Source organism: Cricetulus griseus, chromosome 9, assembly GCF_003668045.3.
Source record: "Cricetulus griseus strain 17A/GY chromosome 9, alternate assembly CriGri-PICRH-1.0, whole genome shotgun sequence".
Lineage (NCBI taxonomy): Eukaryota > Metazoa > Chordata > Mammalia > Rodentia > Cricetidae > Cricetulus > Cricetulus griseus.
Genome location: NC_048602.1, coordinates 9,901,680 through 9,917,867, shown reverse-complemented (window position 1 = coordinate 9,917,867; position 16,188 = coordinate 9,901,680). Strand labels below are relative to the sequence as shown.

The following is a 16,188-nucleotide window of genomic DNA, read 5'->3' as shown; positions in this document are numbered from 1 at the left end:
TAGCACAGCACACAGAGTGAGCAGTCAGCTATTGCCTCTGGCTGTCCTGTGTGACCACTGTCATGGTGGGGGGAATGAGAAGGAGTGAGGGAGCTTACTTTCTGGGGCATCATGCCTCTCGGTGCCGTGAGGGACACTGGCAAACCAGTTGCCTCCTCTCTGTTGGAGAGTCAAAGTAGCCAGAATTAATGTGAGTATTTCGGGCCTGGGCCTCCTTCATCTTAACCCCAGAGTCACGTCTGTTCCCAGTCTGTGTGCTGAGAATGTCCCCTCCCCGTCACTGAGGTGCTCCCCAATGTTCTCTATTCAGTCCTCAGTGAGGGCCAGAGCTTTGTTTCGACACCTGGTCTCATATAGCCCAGGCTGGCCTTGAACACCTGATCCTCCTGCCTTCATCTCCCGTGTACTGGCATTCCACGTGTACGCCCCCTCACTCATTTTATGTGGTGCTAGGGATTGAACCCAGGACCCTGTGCATGCAGGGCAAGCAGTCTACCAACTGAGCCACATCCTCAGACCAGGTCAAGCAGGCCCTCCTGCTTCCTGCCTCCTAAGTGCTGGGATTACAGGCACGTGCCACCATGTTGGTTTAGGTGGTTCCGGCAAGACATTTCAGAGCTTCGTGGACGTTAGGCAAGTACTCTACCAAGCCACAACCTAGTCCTGTTTTCTGTTGAGACAGGGTTTCTCTGTGTAGCCCTGGCTGTCCTGGAACTCACTCTGTAAGACCAGGCTGGTCTTGAACTCACTGAGATCCACCTGTCTCTGCCTCCCGAGTCCTGGGACTAAAGGTGTGCGCCACCATGCCTGGTTTAGATTCACTTATTTTTTATTTTGTGTGTATTAGGGAAGATATGTAATCCATGAGACTAGGATATCTTTTAGTGGATAAACGCCAGCCAAACGCAAGCCAGAGCGTGCCAGAGGAAGCAAGGCAAGGGAGGCCAGAGAGCGCGCCATGTGCCTTCTCTGTCCCTTTAAAGCCTTTCCCTGTCACCCTGACATCACCTTGACCACGCCCTGACTGGCATGGCCGGGCACACCTGTAGCCATCTCTTAGGAGGCGTGGCTATGATGTCTCCCTACATATGTGCATATTTTCCTGGATGTAAATCTGTGTACCAAGTATGTCAGGTAGCCTTAGAGGCCGGAGGAAGACATTGGATCCCAGGATCTAGAGTTACACATGCTTGTGAGCTGCCATGTGGGTGCTGGGAATTGAACCCCTGTCCGCTGGAAGAGCAGCCAGTGCTCTAATTGCTGAGCCATCTCTCCAGCCTCTGAAACTTTATATATTATTTGGTTTTGTTGTTTATTAAAAAAGAAAAGGGAGGAGCAGGGCATTGGTGGTGCACACCTTGAATCCCAGCACTCGGGAGGCAGAGGCAGGCGGATCTCTGTGAGTTCGAGGCCAGCCTGGTCTAGACTCTAAAAGCTACAGAGAAACCCTGTCTTGAACAACCAGAAGGAAGAAAAAAAAGGGGGGGGGGGAAGGAGGGAACAAATGTGAGGATCCCTGGAGAATCCGGCCTTATGCTGGCCCTGGGGATTGTAAAAGTGAACTCACCCACACATGCCTGAAGCAGCACTGAGGGCAGACCTGGTCTCGGGGAGGGACCTAAGCACTATTTAACAGGGGACCCTTCAGGGGTCCTTGAGACAGCAACTCTCCGAGATGAGGGAGCAGCGTCAGTCAGCTGGGTGTCCTTCTCATCAACCCACTGGGAATGTTCGTTATTTATGTCTGGGTTGCAGACTCTGGGGGATCTTCTGTCCTAGAATTAGATACAGGAAATGTTCATTGAATGAATGAATGAATGAATGAATGAATGAATGAATGAACACAGGAGCATAGTTAGCCAGGCACCATCCCTGCATTTGTTCATCTGCTGTGCTCGCCATAAACCCCGTCCCCATCTTCCTACGCACCTGTGGCACCTTTTCCGCCACCCACTTGCCGCTGTCTTTGTGTCCATGCCAGCCGAGTTCCTTCTGAGAGTAGGTTATAGTGTAACTCCTCACACTAGCGTCAGGAGGTGAGTGTCATTATCCTTATGTTACGTGGTAGAAAACAGGTGAAGTGGCTTGCTGTGGGTCACACAGCAAGGGCATTAGAGATCTTGTGTTTTTATATTTATTTATTTATTTATTTATTTATTTATTTATTTATTTATTTTTCGAGACAGGGTTTCTCTGTAGCTTTGGAGCCTATCCTGGCACTCGCTCTTGTAGACCAGGCTGGTCTCAAACTCAACAGAGATCCGCCTGCCTCTGCCTCCCGAGTGCTGGGATTAAAGGCGTGCACCACCATGGCCGGGCTGATCTTGTGTTTTTTATTTGTTGTCTTTGTTGCAGAGTCTCTTGTAGCCCAGGCCGGCCTGGAATTCTTTAATTGAGAGAGAGAGAGAGAGAGAGAGAGAGAGAGAGAGAGAGAGAGAGAGAGAGAACAAGCATCTGCACATGCATATTTAGAGGGAGCAGGAAGATACCTTTTCTCTGCCTTATTCCTTGAAGACGGGGTCTTTCTGGGCCAGGCTGTGGTGGCGCATGCCTTTAATCCCAGCACCTGAGAGGCAGAGGCAGATGGATCTCTGTGAGTTCGAGGCCAGCCTGGTCTACAAAGTGAGTTCCAGGATGGCCAGAGCTACACAGAGAAACCCTGTTTTGAAAAACCAACTCCCCCAAAACAAAACCCCCCAAAGACATGGTCTCTCGCCGAATGGAAGCCTGCCATCCCACTAGTGGGATCTGCCTGTTGGGGTTTCAGATACACACAGTCACACCCAGTTTCTTACTTGGGTGTTGAGGACTCAAACTCCAGTCTTTTTGTTTTTGTTTTTTGTTTTTTTGTTTTTTGAGACAGGGTTTCTCTGTGTAGCTTTGGAGCCTATCCTGGCACTCGCTCTGGAGACCATGCTGGCCTCGAACTCACAGAGATCCGCCTGCCTCTGCCTCCCGAGTGCTGGGATTCAAGGTGTGCACCACCAACACCCAAAGCTTCAAACTTCAGTCTTCATGGTCTCCCCCAGGTCCATGTCCTTAATGCCCGATGAGAGGACAATGCCTCCGCCGTGTCTGCATGGGCTAGTTTTAACTGTGCTGGGGGTGGCTGCAGAGCCAATGCACCTTCTGTGGTCTGAGTGGACATTCCACCTGGCTGTGAGACGGCAGGAGCCAGGAGCACCAGTTTCTGCTTCTGGCTGCTGAATAAGGCTGGGGCACTCTCTTCCTCTGTCTCCCTTGGTGTAAGCCCTCAGTTTCCTGGTGAGGAAGCAGGGGCAGAGTTAAGCTTGGTTCTATCCTGCCCACTGTATTGACAACCAAAACCACAGGATAAGCTCTCAAGTGGTGTTCAGATCCCCCCCCCCCTTTTTTTTTTGAGACCGCATCTCACTGTGTAGCCCTGGCTGTCCTGGAACTCACAGATCCACTCACCTCTGCCTTCTGAGTGCTAGGATTAATGATGCACACCACTTTGTAGGACCCCACCCACAGTCCTGAAGGCTCTGGAACTCAGCTGGGTTTGGCAAAGAAGACAGGGCTGGCTGGGGTGGGGAGCAGAGAGGCAGCGCTTTCTGCGTTTCCCCTGAGTCCTTGGCCGCAGACCAGCCGATGGAGCCTTAAAACTCCACTTCTAACAGTTACTAGCTTGTTGTAATGCATATCCATGATAGTCTAGTTTAATGAAAGAAAGAAAGAAAAAACAACTTTTTTTTTTTTTTTACAAGCATGATGGCGCACAGCTATAATGACACCTCTTAGGAGGTGGAGACAGGACGATGGAGAGTTCCAACTCAATCTGAGCAAGTGAAACTGAGCTAAAAAAAATCAGAGGTGGGAAGTATGGCTCAGTGGTAGAGCCCCTGTCTAGAATCCCCCAGTGAGGGGCTGGGGGTGTGGCTCAGTGGTAGAGCCCCTGTCTAGAATCCCCCCAGTGAGGGGCCGGGGGGCGTGGCTCAGTGGTAGAGCCCCTGCCTAGAATCCCCCAGTGAGGGGCCGGGGGGTGTGGCTCAGTGGTAGAGCCCCTGTCTAGAATCCCCCAGTGAGGGGCTGGGGGTGTGGCTCAGTGGTAGAGCCCCTGTCTAGAATCCCCCAGTGAGGGGCTGGGGGCGTGGCTCAGTGGTAGAGCCCCTGCCTAGAATCCCCCAGTGAGGGGCTGGGGGTGTGGCTCAGTGGTAGAGCCCCTGTCTAGAATCCCCCAGTGAGGGGCTGGGGGTGTGGCTCAGTGGTAGAGCCCCTGCCTAGAATCCCCCAGTGAGGGGCTGGGGGGCGTGGCTCAGTGGTAGAGCCCCTGCCTAGAATCCCCCAGTGAGGGGCCGGGGGGCGTGGCTCAGGGGTAGACTGCTTGCCTAGGGTATATGAAGTCCTTGATTCCGTCCCCAGCACCAAATCATTAACATCTTTGTAACCCTCTCTCTGCGTAGTTTATCTCCCAAAACTCACTGGAATGTATATGTCTGGGATCCAAACTCAGGTTTCTGATTTCTGCTCCAGATCTTTTCCTTTTCCTTCTCCTCCCCCTCCTTCTTTTTGGTTGTGTCTCTGTGTTCGTAAAAATGGGATTATATAGTTCATGCTTGGGTGTCTGAGTTGCATTTTTTTCCCAACAATGGATTATGAGTGACAAGTCTGTGCCAGTGAATTTATTTCAGGCTTATTTCCCCCAGCCCCATAGTGTTCCTTTGTGTGGCTGCAGTGACACCGTTTATTGTGTCAGCCCCCAGCCATGGCACATCTGAGTTCTTTCACAGATGTCCCTCCCCATTGCACCCGTCCCCAGGTAACAGATGAGGGTACTGAGGTCGGCATGCGGAGCCTCTCACACGTGGGAAAAGTAGAGGCACTGTTGAGGGCAGGTAGGGGTAGCGTGGGCACAGTTCCTGGCTTCACTTCAGGCAGAGAGGCAGACGGTGCGGTTAGAGGCAGCCCACCAACGCTTACACCTATGGGAGTGCAAGGGGCATTTGAGGAGACCACCCTTTCCCAGGCCTGAGAGCCAGACACATTGCACACCTGAGCCCTGCCCCGTCAAGCACTCCACCCCTCTCTCTGCCTTGTTCCCTGGGCCCGCTCACCGCCTGTTCCATCCTTGCCAGCTTATCAATAGGTTAAGTGGTCGGGTCAGCGATATTGACCATTTGATTAGGACCTTGTCAGATCAATTCCCCGCTCATCTCATGGGCCTCCTCCCCTGTCCACGTGCTCCCTCTTGCTCTTCCAGGCCTGGGAGCAGCTGGCTGCAGAAGCAACCATCACCCCCCCCGCCCCGCCCCCCACAGAATCCCCAAACTAGGGAGCCACTTTTGACTGTCTCCCTAGGTGCCAACGGCCTTGTCCCACACCCCTCTTGCCGTCAGGGACCGTGTTTGCGCTGTGTCTTATGCTCAGGCGGTCAGAGCTGCCGGCTCTCCACTGTGTGACCTTGGATATCGGCCTAAACCTTTCGGAGCCTTCTTCGTGTCTTCAGCAGTGTGTTTGCAGTGAACCCAAGAGTTTGAGAGGAATCCGTTTGGCATGTACACTGCCCTAGGCAGCACCCACTACACTGCTAGAGTTATTTATATTTGTGTCTGTGCCGCTCCGACTCACAGTGGAGGTGTATATAGGCGAGCTGTCTCTGGGGGTCAGGGGACAAATGACACCATCATCCCAGATCTGTCCTAAAGTGCCAGTGTGCAACCATATCCTTATTCTGGGGGATGCTGGGGATCCCTGGAGTAGGCTGACCTCACCTCGCCCTCAAGTAGCTCATCGGATGGCAGGTGGGTGGTAGATGACTCCACGATACAGGCAAGCAGTGTAGATACTGACTGGGAGAAAAACTGAGGGCCGGGACCCAACCCTGACCTCAGGGAACTAGGTTCACACTCTGGCACCACCTTTTCCTGTGCCTGCTGATGGCCAGCTCTATTTCTCACGATGCCAGATGTACAAGAGGGGTTTGCCAGGCCTCAGGCACTACCGGAAGACAGTGTTCTGACCACTGGGCCCTGCCTATATTTATCTGCTCGGAAAGGGACTCTCTCGCTTCTGCAGAGGCACGTGGGAGTTCTGAGCCTGGAGAGCCGGACAACAGTGTTGGAGGCAGGCCTGCCAGGGTGCTGCAGTCCTTGGGCACTGTGTGGGCAAAGGTGGCAGAGGGCTGAGGAACACACGGAGGCCCTGCGAGCTGCCTTGGGGGAAGACCCCAGCCCTAAGGCACTGTCTGACTGAGGGGGGCTCCTCTGAGACTGGGGATTCCCCTCCCGCCCGCCATCACTTACACCAATATTGACGGTTAATGCCGTGTCGCCACCGTGTTCAACACTCAGCGCGGCTAATTGTTTTGACTGGGAATCGGCAAGGCGATTAAACGCCATCGATTTTGCCCTGCGCGCTGCATCGATTTTTAAATTTCCTATTGATCCCAGCCCTAAATCTCCTTAACCAAGACCTCACCGTGGAGATGACAGCCACTGATTAGCCCCGAGGTGGGGTGTGTGTGCAGGAGTTGGGGGGGACACCCCCAAGGGGGAACTACCCCTTCCCTTTCTCCCCCCAGGGACCAGGGTCCCCCTCTCCCTCTGCCCCTGAGGATGGAGGCTCAGCCAGACACCCAGGGGGAAAGGAGGGAATGGGGAACTCGGGAGAACCCCAGCTCCTTTCCTCCTCTTTTCTTTCCTGTTTAGAATTTTCTGTTTTCTTTGCATAGTCACATCTCTCTTGTCTCCTCATCTCTTCTGATTTTCTCTCCCCATCTCTCCATTGCTGTCTTTTTCTCTCTTCTCTTTGTCAACACCACGCTTCCCCAGTTTTCCCGAATCCTGGTTTGAGCCTGGGCCTCAGTCTCCCATCTGCACCTGCCTGTGTGCCAGGATGTAGAAAAGTCATCTGTAAAAGTCCACGGCTAGTCTTGTCCCACCCACCCCCACTTGCAGTACCCCCTCTTCTTGGGAGTGCACCCGTGGGCTCACACAGGGGTTTGGGGCTGGGCTAACTGACCTTGTGATCTGGTTCTCAAGCCCTCCCTCTCTGTGTTATTTTTGTTTGTTTTTAGATTTTCCCAGACAGGGCTTCCCTGTATGTAGCCCTGGCTGTCCTGGAACTTACTCCGTAGACTAGGCTGGCCTGGAACTCAACAGAGATCTGCCTGCCTCTGCCTCCTGAGTGCTGGTGTTTGTTTGAAGACAGTTTCACTCTGTAGCCCAGGTTAACCTAGAGTTCTCAATATACTCCAGGTTGGCTTCAAACTTCAGACCAAGTCTCCCAAATGCTAGGATAGCAGGCATAAGCCACTATGCCCAGATATTCGTGGAGTGGGTGTGTGATCATACAATTCCTCTCTCTCTGTGTGTGTGTGTGTGTGTGTGTGTGTGTGTGTGTGTGTGTGTGTGTGCGCGCGCATATGTGTGGAGACGGGCAGCTCAACAGGTTGGAGGGTGTCCTTTCTAGGTGCCTCAGTTGGTCTAAACCTCTTGCAGGCTGCTCAGCTGGTTTCTGCTTCTTCCAGGCTGTCTGTCTGGCCTGGTCTCAGTCTTTTTTTGTAGCTTGGCTTCCTTTTTCTGAGAGGGACTGCCGCCCTCAGCCTTTATTGCTGACTCTAGCAGGGAGAAGCCTGGTGCATCTGGTGGGTTTCAGGAACTTCCTGAAGATATTTTGAGTTGTTTGCCTTCCTGCTTAAGGAGCTTCCCTGTGGGATAAAATGTTTCTGTCTAGGAGGAAACTGTTACACAACAGTGTGTATGTATAGGGATGGTGTGTGTGTGCATGTTGGGGGTTGTTGTGGAGGTCTTGGGTGTCAATCCTCAGGAACTGTCCTCCTAGATTTTTGAGGCAGAGTCTCTCTCTGGGATCTGTGGCTCTCACAGATCTCCCACTGGGATTAACTGAGGCTGGCTGGCCGCCTGCTTTTTACATGTGGTTTCTGGGGATGCTCCTGAGGTCAGCATTTCACTGACTGAGCCTCTAACTCTGAGACACTGTCTTGCTATGTAGCCCAGGCTGGTCTTGAACTTACGATCCTCTTGCCTTAGCCTTCCACCTGCTAACATGGGAGCTGCCATGTCCAGCTAGCCCCTCTGTCCAGCTTCCCAGCCCCTTACCTAAAAGCTCACAGAAGTCAGGGGCCAGAATGATCTTTGCATAGGCTTGGGCAGCTTTCCCAAGAAGCCTGAATCTCTTGGAGGTGGGAAACCAGGTCTCAGGCACAGGCAGGGAGACCAAAGCTCTGCACCCACCCCTGCTCTCGGTGTAGGCTTTAAGTCATGACCCCCACTGCCCCACCTGGAGAAGGAGAGGATGGAACCCCCCTCCATCTTCCATCCCATAGGACTGTGAGGATGCTTAGAAGCCAGTGTTCCTTGAGGACCGCCTGCCATTCTGGACCAAAGTTCATTCACCATCTAGATCTGGCTTGGCTGTTGCTCCCCCCCCCCCCGATTCTGTTAGGATTCCCTGGCACTTTCCACCTACCACAGCTCATTGGCGGCCGCTCTCTACCTTGCCTTTCCAGCTTGCCTGTGAGTGCCGGGGAGGCAGGACAGACATCTGGTCTAATCCATGCCTCGACTCCCACGCTTGGCTCAGAGGCACTTAGAAAACATCAGCGTTTTGCCAAACGTAGTGGCTCAAGCCTGCAGTCCTAGCACTGGTGAGGCTGAGTGAGGCAGGAGGATTTTGAGTTTGAGGTCAGTGTGGACTACATAGTGAGTTCCGGACCAGCCTGGGCTACATATGAGGTCCTGTCTCTGAGAGCGGTAGGAAGAAAGGGTAGGAGAGTGGGAGAGAAAGAATGGAAGTATTTGCTGCACAAATGAATAATTGAATACACAAATGCCGGAGTCGGAAATACTGCAACCCTACAGCTCATAGGCACTTCATAACGATCAACCCTTACAAATTTACTTCTCACCAGATCTTGCCAGAACTCCTTTAAGATACAGTTTGCTAATTAATTAATTTACCCGTCCATCAATTTATGATCCACTCTGCCATCCATTTGTGATCTTATAAATACTTCAAATTGGCTGGGGCCACTGCCAAATGCTAACAATGTTAGCCTGCCAGGAGCTTCCTGGAGCAGAGTGTGGTCTCACACGGTAATCCTACGGAGTGCTGAGGAGGCTGGGGCAGGAGGCTGCAAGCTTGAAGCCAGCGTGGACTACCTAGTAACACAGAAAGATTGTCTTTAAAAATGAAGGGGGCTGGGCGTGGTGGCACACGCCTTTAATCCTGGCATTGGGGAAGCAGAAACACACGGATCTCTGTGAATCAGGCCAACCTGGTCTACATGGCGAGTTCCAGGCCAGCTGGGGATGCATAGTGAGATCCTGTTTCAAATTGGAGACGAGGGGTGGAGAGAGATGTTTCAGTGGGTAGAAAGGCTCGCCACCAAGCCTGATGGCTTGAGTTCAGTCCCCAGGCTCCACTTGGTATAATGAGAAAAACAGTTCCTGGAAGTTGTCGTTTGGTCTGTGTTCTATGACTTTGGCGTGTGTGTTCTATGAATGCACATACACAGGCGCACAAAATACATACGTGAAGTTTAAGACCAAAACGACAACAAAAAGCTTCCCATCTGATGGGAAAACAGGTGTTCGACAAAGGTGGGCCTCAGGATAGGAACATTGCGTCTTAGGGGCCAGGAGTGAGAGCAACTCAGTAGGACCCGAGTCCCAGGTACTTGTTGTCTCCATGGTTTGTGGATGTGTTGATGGGGGGACAGGAACTCGAGGGAGAGCCTCATCCTACATGAGGCCCAGACCACTATCCAGCGACATTCACTCTGTCTTCTCTTCCTCCAGGTTCTCGGCTGGACCGGGTTGGTGGCCTGAATGTATTAGCTTTGCTGTGTCTGCCCAAGAGGTAAGAGTTGTGGCTTATGGGTTGTGTACTTCCCGAGTCCTTGTCCCTGGCCTCCCCTTGAAGGTGGTCACCATTCTCGTCGGTGCTGTTTCTGCTTCCCAGGGGTTACATTCTGTGTAACCGGGTCCTGTGATCTCCTGGCCAAACAAGTGTTTCTGAGGGTTGGCGATAGTGGACTGTTTACATCTTTGGGTGGTTTCGTTTACATCTTTGGGGCAGGTGTGCGTGATTACAAGGGGTTTGAGGAAGTCGAGGCTGATGTGCGTGCGTGCTGTCACCTATAAATGAAAACGGGGGGGGGCCGGCAAGATGGCTCAGTGGGTAACGGTGCTTGCCGCCAAGCCTTTTGGTCTGTCTCTGAGTATCTCCTTCCGCGTGATGGAAGGAGAGAACCAACTCCTGCAAGCTATTCTCTGACCTCCACACATAAGTTATAGCATGTGGTAGCCCCCCTCCCCCCAGACACACACAACTAAATAGATAAATAGGTGTAATTTTAACATTTTAAAACGAGGATCCCAAAGCCCTCCCACCTTAGGCGGTATAACTGAGGACAGAAGGTAGAGGACACAGAATGTGTGGGTGCAGGTGTGGGCTCTCCAAAGCGTAGAGATCCAGGCACACAGTGGGAATTGGAAGAACCCCGCCCCCTGATCAAGTATGGATTTCTCAGAGCCCAGCAGGGCTCCCAGAATGAAGCCAGGACTCTCCAGGGGTTCAGCGCTGTGGAAACCTCAGGTGTGGGCGGTTGCCCTGCTGTTGGCTCTACTCAGTTTGACATACCCCCCGACCCCAGCCCACCCGGGTCCCTTCTCCTGGCAATGAGTGACAGTGGAGGGTGGGAAGTGAGGCCTGTGAAGTGGAACCCCTCTCATACCACCACCCCTATTTTAACTAGAACAGCTGAACCCACAGGCCTCAGGGCCCCGGTGAGCCACCTGTCAGTCCCCTGCTGTCCTTGAATCACAGGTGCCCTTTGGGAAGCCGAGGAGCGCCATAGCCTGTGTTTGCCACTCATCTGGTGTGGCAGGGGGTCATGGTGGACTGGACGGTGGGGAGGGGCAGCTTCTTGTTCATCTTCAGACAGCTCTGAGTTTTCCGGAGCAGCAGAAGGGCAGGGATTGCAGCTCCATTAGTACAGGGCCCGCTCACTCAGCATACACCAAGCCCTGGGTTCCGTCCTCAGCGCTGCCTGCAAACGGTGCGCCTGCACCCCAGAGGCAGAGGCAGAAGGATCAGAAGTTTGAGGCCATCTTTGGCCACATAGTGAGTTTGAGGCCAGCTTGGGCTATGTGAGACCCTGTCTCAAAGAGAAAAATGAGAGGAAAAAAAGAAAGACAATTTTTTTTTTTTTATGGGACACCTCTCAGTTTTTAAATGCTGACAGCTAATGTAGAATTTTAAAAATTTCTTTCTGGTCCAAACAAACCACTTTTCAGGACCATAATAGTTACAGACTGGGACCCAGGAAAACACTTAACCTGTGTGTACCCAGTTCAGTGACTCAGGATGTTCATACCCACCACAAAGTGTGACTCAGGGATATTCACACCCACCACAAAGTGTAACTTGGGGACATTCGCACCCACCAGGAAGTTCATTCATGAGCTCTTGTTTTAGCTGGTTACTATGTGGGCACCTTAGTTACAGGATTCCCAACTGTCTGTCTGTCTATCTGTCTATCCACTCAGGCATCTATCTCTTCCTCCTCCCTCTGTAGCCTAGGCCGACCTCAAACTCTGAATCCTCCTGCCTCAGGTTCCTACTAAGATTACAGGCATGAGCCACACACCCAGCCTCTTCAAGGAGTCATATTACATCTCTCCCAGGGCTCGCATGTCCTCAGATGCCCTTGGTGTTGAAGGGAGGCTGCCGTCAGTTTGGGGTTAGAGACTAGCTTTGAGGAATGCTAGGAGCTGGGTTAAAGTAAACAGAGGGCTTTAATTATGTTTTGTTTGAAATAGTTCTCTGTTGCTCGGAGTCACTTGGCTTGTCACTGGCCGAGGCAGATTTCGAACTCAGAACTGCCTGAATGTAAAGCCCTTATTCTTCTATCTCACTGAATCCCAATATAGTGTTGGAAACCCTGAGCTTTGGGGGTGAATTTCATCCGGGAGAATAGAGTCAGAAGGCCTGGCTAACACCGTCAGGACTATTTGTCAGTTTGCTGGGTAAAACCAGGGACAGTAGAGAGGTGTTTGGCCGTTGGGGTGTCTCACAAACTGGCTTTGAAAACCATGGCCACAGTACTTGAGTGGTTCAGGGGCAACATCAACCTCCCACAGCCATCCTACAGCTCCTAAGAGCTGTACAAACAGCCACAGGCATCCACAACAATCACAATGTTCACCCCCACTCTCTTTTATCTCTACTTGGAAGGCAGGTAGCTTCCCAGATATGTCCCAGGGTCTCCTCAGTGCTCCCCATAAGAGCTGGAGTCCCAGGGTGACTGAGATTACCCTCCCTATCTACTTCGGCTGCCCTAAGGCACTGTGCCCAGGGATAGCCCCACCCCCATCCCTGTGCTGCTACACACACACACACACACACACACACACACACACACACACACACACCCTGCGCACACACGAGCGCCTTGGCACTTGGCTTTTGCGTCTCCCCATAAGCTTCAGAGGGAGGAGAGTTCTCTATTTGTCTGCAGTGGGTTCCTAGTACAAGGTCAATGCTCAGAAAGTATTTGTAGAATGAATAAATAAAGGAGCAGACACATACCACCAAATCCATATCCATCCATTTATTGCCCCACCCGGGGAGTTCTCACATGCTAGGCCTGGAGAAGCTGAGAAGTACAAGGGTGTCTGAGGCCTCAGAGGGGTCCCCGGGCTGGGGAAGAATCAGGCACAAACTTTATCAAGTTTGGGGCTGCAGGGTGTCAGAGGAGAGAGAGGGGTTAGGTGACTCACTCAGGGTATCTGGGATATCTTTGGGAGGGAGTTCTTTGCTCCAGGGGGAGGGAAGTGGACATGGTTGGCAGGCTTGCAGATAAGTGTGGCCTTACAGTCCCCTGGGGCTGGTGCCCTCTGAATGCCAAGGCAGGAATGGGGCTGAATTACCATCTTCCCTTCTGCCCCCATCCGTGCGCAAAAGTGGCCAAAGATGAACGTGACGCGCACTCGGGGTCACAGAGGTGATGAGGGGTGTGTCCTGAGACTCCTGGACTCCCCTGCAGGAGCCCCAAAGATGTCAGGAGCCAGAGCTCAGTTGTAGGGGGACAAGGCTTGAATGGCTGCCTGGGTCTGAATTGTTGGGACTTGGAAGAACCCAGGGCTGTGTGAGGCAGTCTGTGGGGACTGGGTGGGGATGTCTCTGGAAGGTAAAAGTGGGGTAGCCGTGATGGCTGTAGACAGGACAGAGTGAACCAGCAGGTGGGCCAACGAGTTTTCCTCATCTCCAGGTCCAGTCAGCCTCTTTCTGAGCTGCATCTGCAGGAGCGGGGTAGGCCTTGACTTTTAGCACTAGGGTGTATGCCGCGACCTTTGTGGCTTAGGGCGGGGCCAGAGACGGGGCTTCAGTGGTAGGACAGCGCTCTTGGTTTGGGGGGATGGGACAGCTCCCCAGAGACTGGTACCCGACACACTGCCTGAACGGGCATCGTTCTTTACTGGACGTGAAATTCAGATTTGAGGACAGGGCGTTCTAGGAGGTAGCAAGTGACGGCTTTGCTGCCTTTGTGGTTGGTGTCTGCAGACAGGGCGGGTGGGAACAGTTGTAATTCGGGAGTGCCTCTTACAGGGTGGGGCTTACAGATGTGGGGGAGGTGAAGAACAGAAAGCTCACCTCTTTTAGCCGCCTAGGACCGGTGAGTTGCTGGAAGCCCGGACAGTCCCACAGCAAAATGAAAGCAGGCTGTGAGCTCAGAGCCCCGATCCACAGCAGAGGCAGACCTCACAGTAACCCCGGGAGCTGTGTGCAAGGCCTGTTGGGAATCCCACTGAGAGCTGGTGTCCAGCCGCACAGGTCTCTACTCCTGGCCTTCTGTGCTCCCAACAGGCGCTCTTCCTGTTGCTGTTAGACTTGGTCCCCGAATGTCTGTCAGCTCTCTGTTCCTTCTCCTGTGCCTCCTCTTCTTCTGAGCCTGGAGGTGTATAAAGAGCATGTTAGCCAAACGGAGGTGTGGGGCCTGGCAGGGGTTGGGGTGGCAAGGACAGGAAGAAAGAAAGAGGCACTGAAGAAAACCAAAGAACAGAGGTAGCTTCCTTTGCCCTTACTACTTTTTCGGTGTGTGTGTGGGGGGGGGGGCTGTGGAGTGCAGTTTTCTTCAGGCACATGGCCAATGGGGGGGGGCGTTCAGAGAGATCTGACATTTGAGAAATGTAGGGAGCTCTTGAGAAGGGTGCCAGGGGAAATGGGATGGGGGCCAGGAGAGCAGGGTAGAGACAGGTAGGAAAGTTCTCTCCCAAGCCAGAGTCCCTGAAGACCCACGGTGGGTGGGACAAAGCCACAGCTCGATAGGCATCTCAGAGGAAAGATGAGGGGGTACGGGCGCCCTAGAAGGAGGGCACAGCTGTGAGGCAGGAAGGAAGCATCTCATGTCTCATGCGAGGCTCCAAGTGTCCTCACTGGGCGGCTGTATCTGGTAGAGCGCCATTGATGTGGTATGGGCACGGCACGTGGAGGGTGGCCACTCTGGCGGGCGTGTTGGTAGGGAGGCCGAGATGCCCCCAGCTGATACCCGAGATCTACTGTCCATCCTGCCCCCTCCTCGCTCTGTCTCTGGGGGGTGGGGAACCAAGGATTATGGGGAGGACTTGGTGACACCTGACTTGTGGCCTAGGGGTTGGGGAGAAAGCTGTGTGTGTGTGTGTGTGTGTGTGTGTGTGTGTGTGTGTGTGTGTGTGTGTGTGTTTATGGTGGGGAGGGGACTTTGAACTTGCCCCCCCCCATCTTCGCTGACTTGAGATCTCACTATATCACTAGTGGCTACTCTCCGCCGCTACTCTACCCTTCATCTGCACATCTGTCTTTCATCTGTGTCTTTCTGATCTCATTCTTACTCTTTGTGTCTCTCTGTGTGTGTTTTCTAGCTGTCCCTGGCTGGGGCTCCCCATATCCTTATCTGGTTCCTCTCCCCGAATCGCTGCTGCCCCGAGGTGCCCCCCCCACCCCCCTGCAGCTCACTGCTCTTTCTCTCCTCTCTGTGTCTCCCTGCCTGATCTCTCTTTTTCTGTGTCTCCCTGGCATGGTTTCTCTACTTAGCCTTCCATGGCTTTTCCCTTATTGCCTCTGTCTCCTGGACATTGTGTCCATCGTGGGTCTCCCGGTTTCTGCCAGTGCCTAGCTCTGGGTCTCCTCCTTTCTCTCTCCCTCTCTCTGTCTTTTCCTTCATCCCTGTCTCTCCAGGACTGTAGCTAACCCATCCCTGCCTGCGTGTGTGTGTGTGTGTGTGTGTGTGTGTGTGTGTGTGTGTGTGTGTGTGTGTGTGTCTCCCTCCCCCACTATTTTTTTTTTCTGTTTCTAACACCCACACTCACATCCACCTCAGGAGTAATTGCTTTTGTCTGGGTTGGACTGGACTTGTGGTGGGGGGGAGGGCGGGGGAGCGGGTGGCGCTGGGGGGGTTGGGAGGGACGGAGGTCGCTTGGTGGAGTTGAGGTAGTGTCCACCAAAGCAGAGGGTGCTGAGGAGCAGAGGGGCACCCGCCCAAGGTGGGAGAAGGAAGGGGGGAGCCTGAGCCCATCCTGGCAGGGGTCTGGGGCCTCTGGCAGGGAAAGAAAGAAGGCAGCAGGGCCCTTACAGCAGGGCCCTATGTAGTAATGATGTAGCAATAAACCTCATAGCCAGTGATTCTGCTGCTTCTACCTTTCCTCCAGACTCGGGTATGTGACCTCCACCCCCATCACGGGGCCTGAGTCACCATGACACACACAGGGACACACCCAGAGCCTCCATCCCACTCATGGGGACTCACTTGGCCCTCACACGCAGGGTCATCTGGAGCAGGTAGACACACAGAGCACCCACCCCAGTCTCCACGGCTCACATGGAGCCTTCCATACACACAGAGAGGACCACACGGGCTCTGAAGCAGGCACAGGCACCCGCTGACACAGACAAGGGGACACATACAGACTCACCCTGAAACACTCACACTCAGCCACACTCCACCAGGGCCATGGACTTGCCACCACATGCTAACTGGCTAGAGCAGGAACACATAGCCACCACCCTTGCTAGGGATGGAGGGTATCGTCTTGGGATTCATCCACACACCTTCCCAAGGGCCACACCGGCATTTGAGGATACCCCGTGTCAGGAAGACACCATGGATGTATACACACAACCCCTAGTGTCCCCTGGACAAACCTCACAGATTCACAGTCGCAC

The 16,188-nt window shown here is 53.3% G+C and overlaps 1 protein-coding gene and 1 long non-coding RNA gene across 3 annotated transcripts in view; one reads left to right on the top strand and one right to left on the bottom strand.

Moving 5' to 3' along the window:
* Pou2f2 (POU class 2 homeobox 2) overlaps window positions 1–16,188 on the top strand; it is a 90,121-nt gene that overhangs the window by 12,028 nt on the left and 61,905 nt on the right. Inside the window, exon 2 of the mRNA XM_035449344.1 lies at window positions 9,783–9,843. The gene's annotated coding sequence lies outside the window, so the exon portion shown is untranslated. The remainder of the gene's footprint in view (window positions 1–9,782; window positions 9,844–16,188) is intronic.
* On the bottom strand, window positions 12,584–15,272 carry LOC113837194. Of its 2 annotated transcripts, none has more exons than XR_003487863.2 (3): window positions 14,287–15,272; window positions 13,642–13,939; window positions 12,584–13,545 (listed from the first exon to the last, which is right to left on the bottom strand). It is a non-coding gene; the product is annotated as an uncharacterized LOC113837194 (long non-coding RNA). The 2 variants fall into 2 exon arrangements; XR_003487862.2 differs by having other exon boundaries at window positions 14,425–15,270.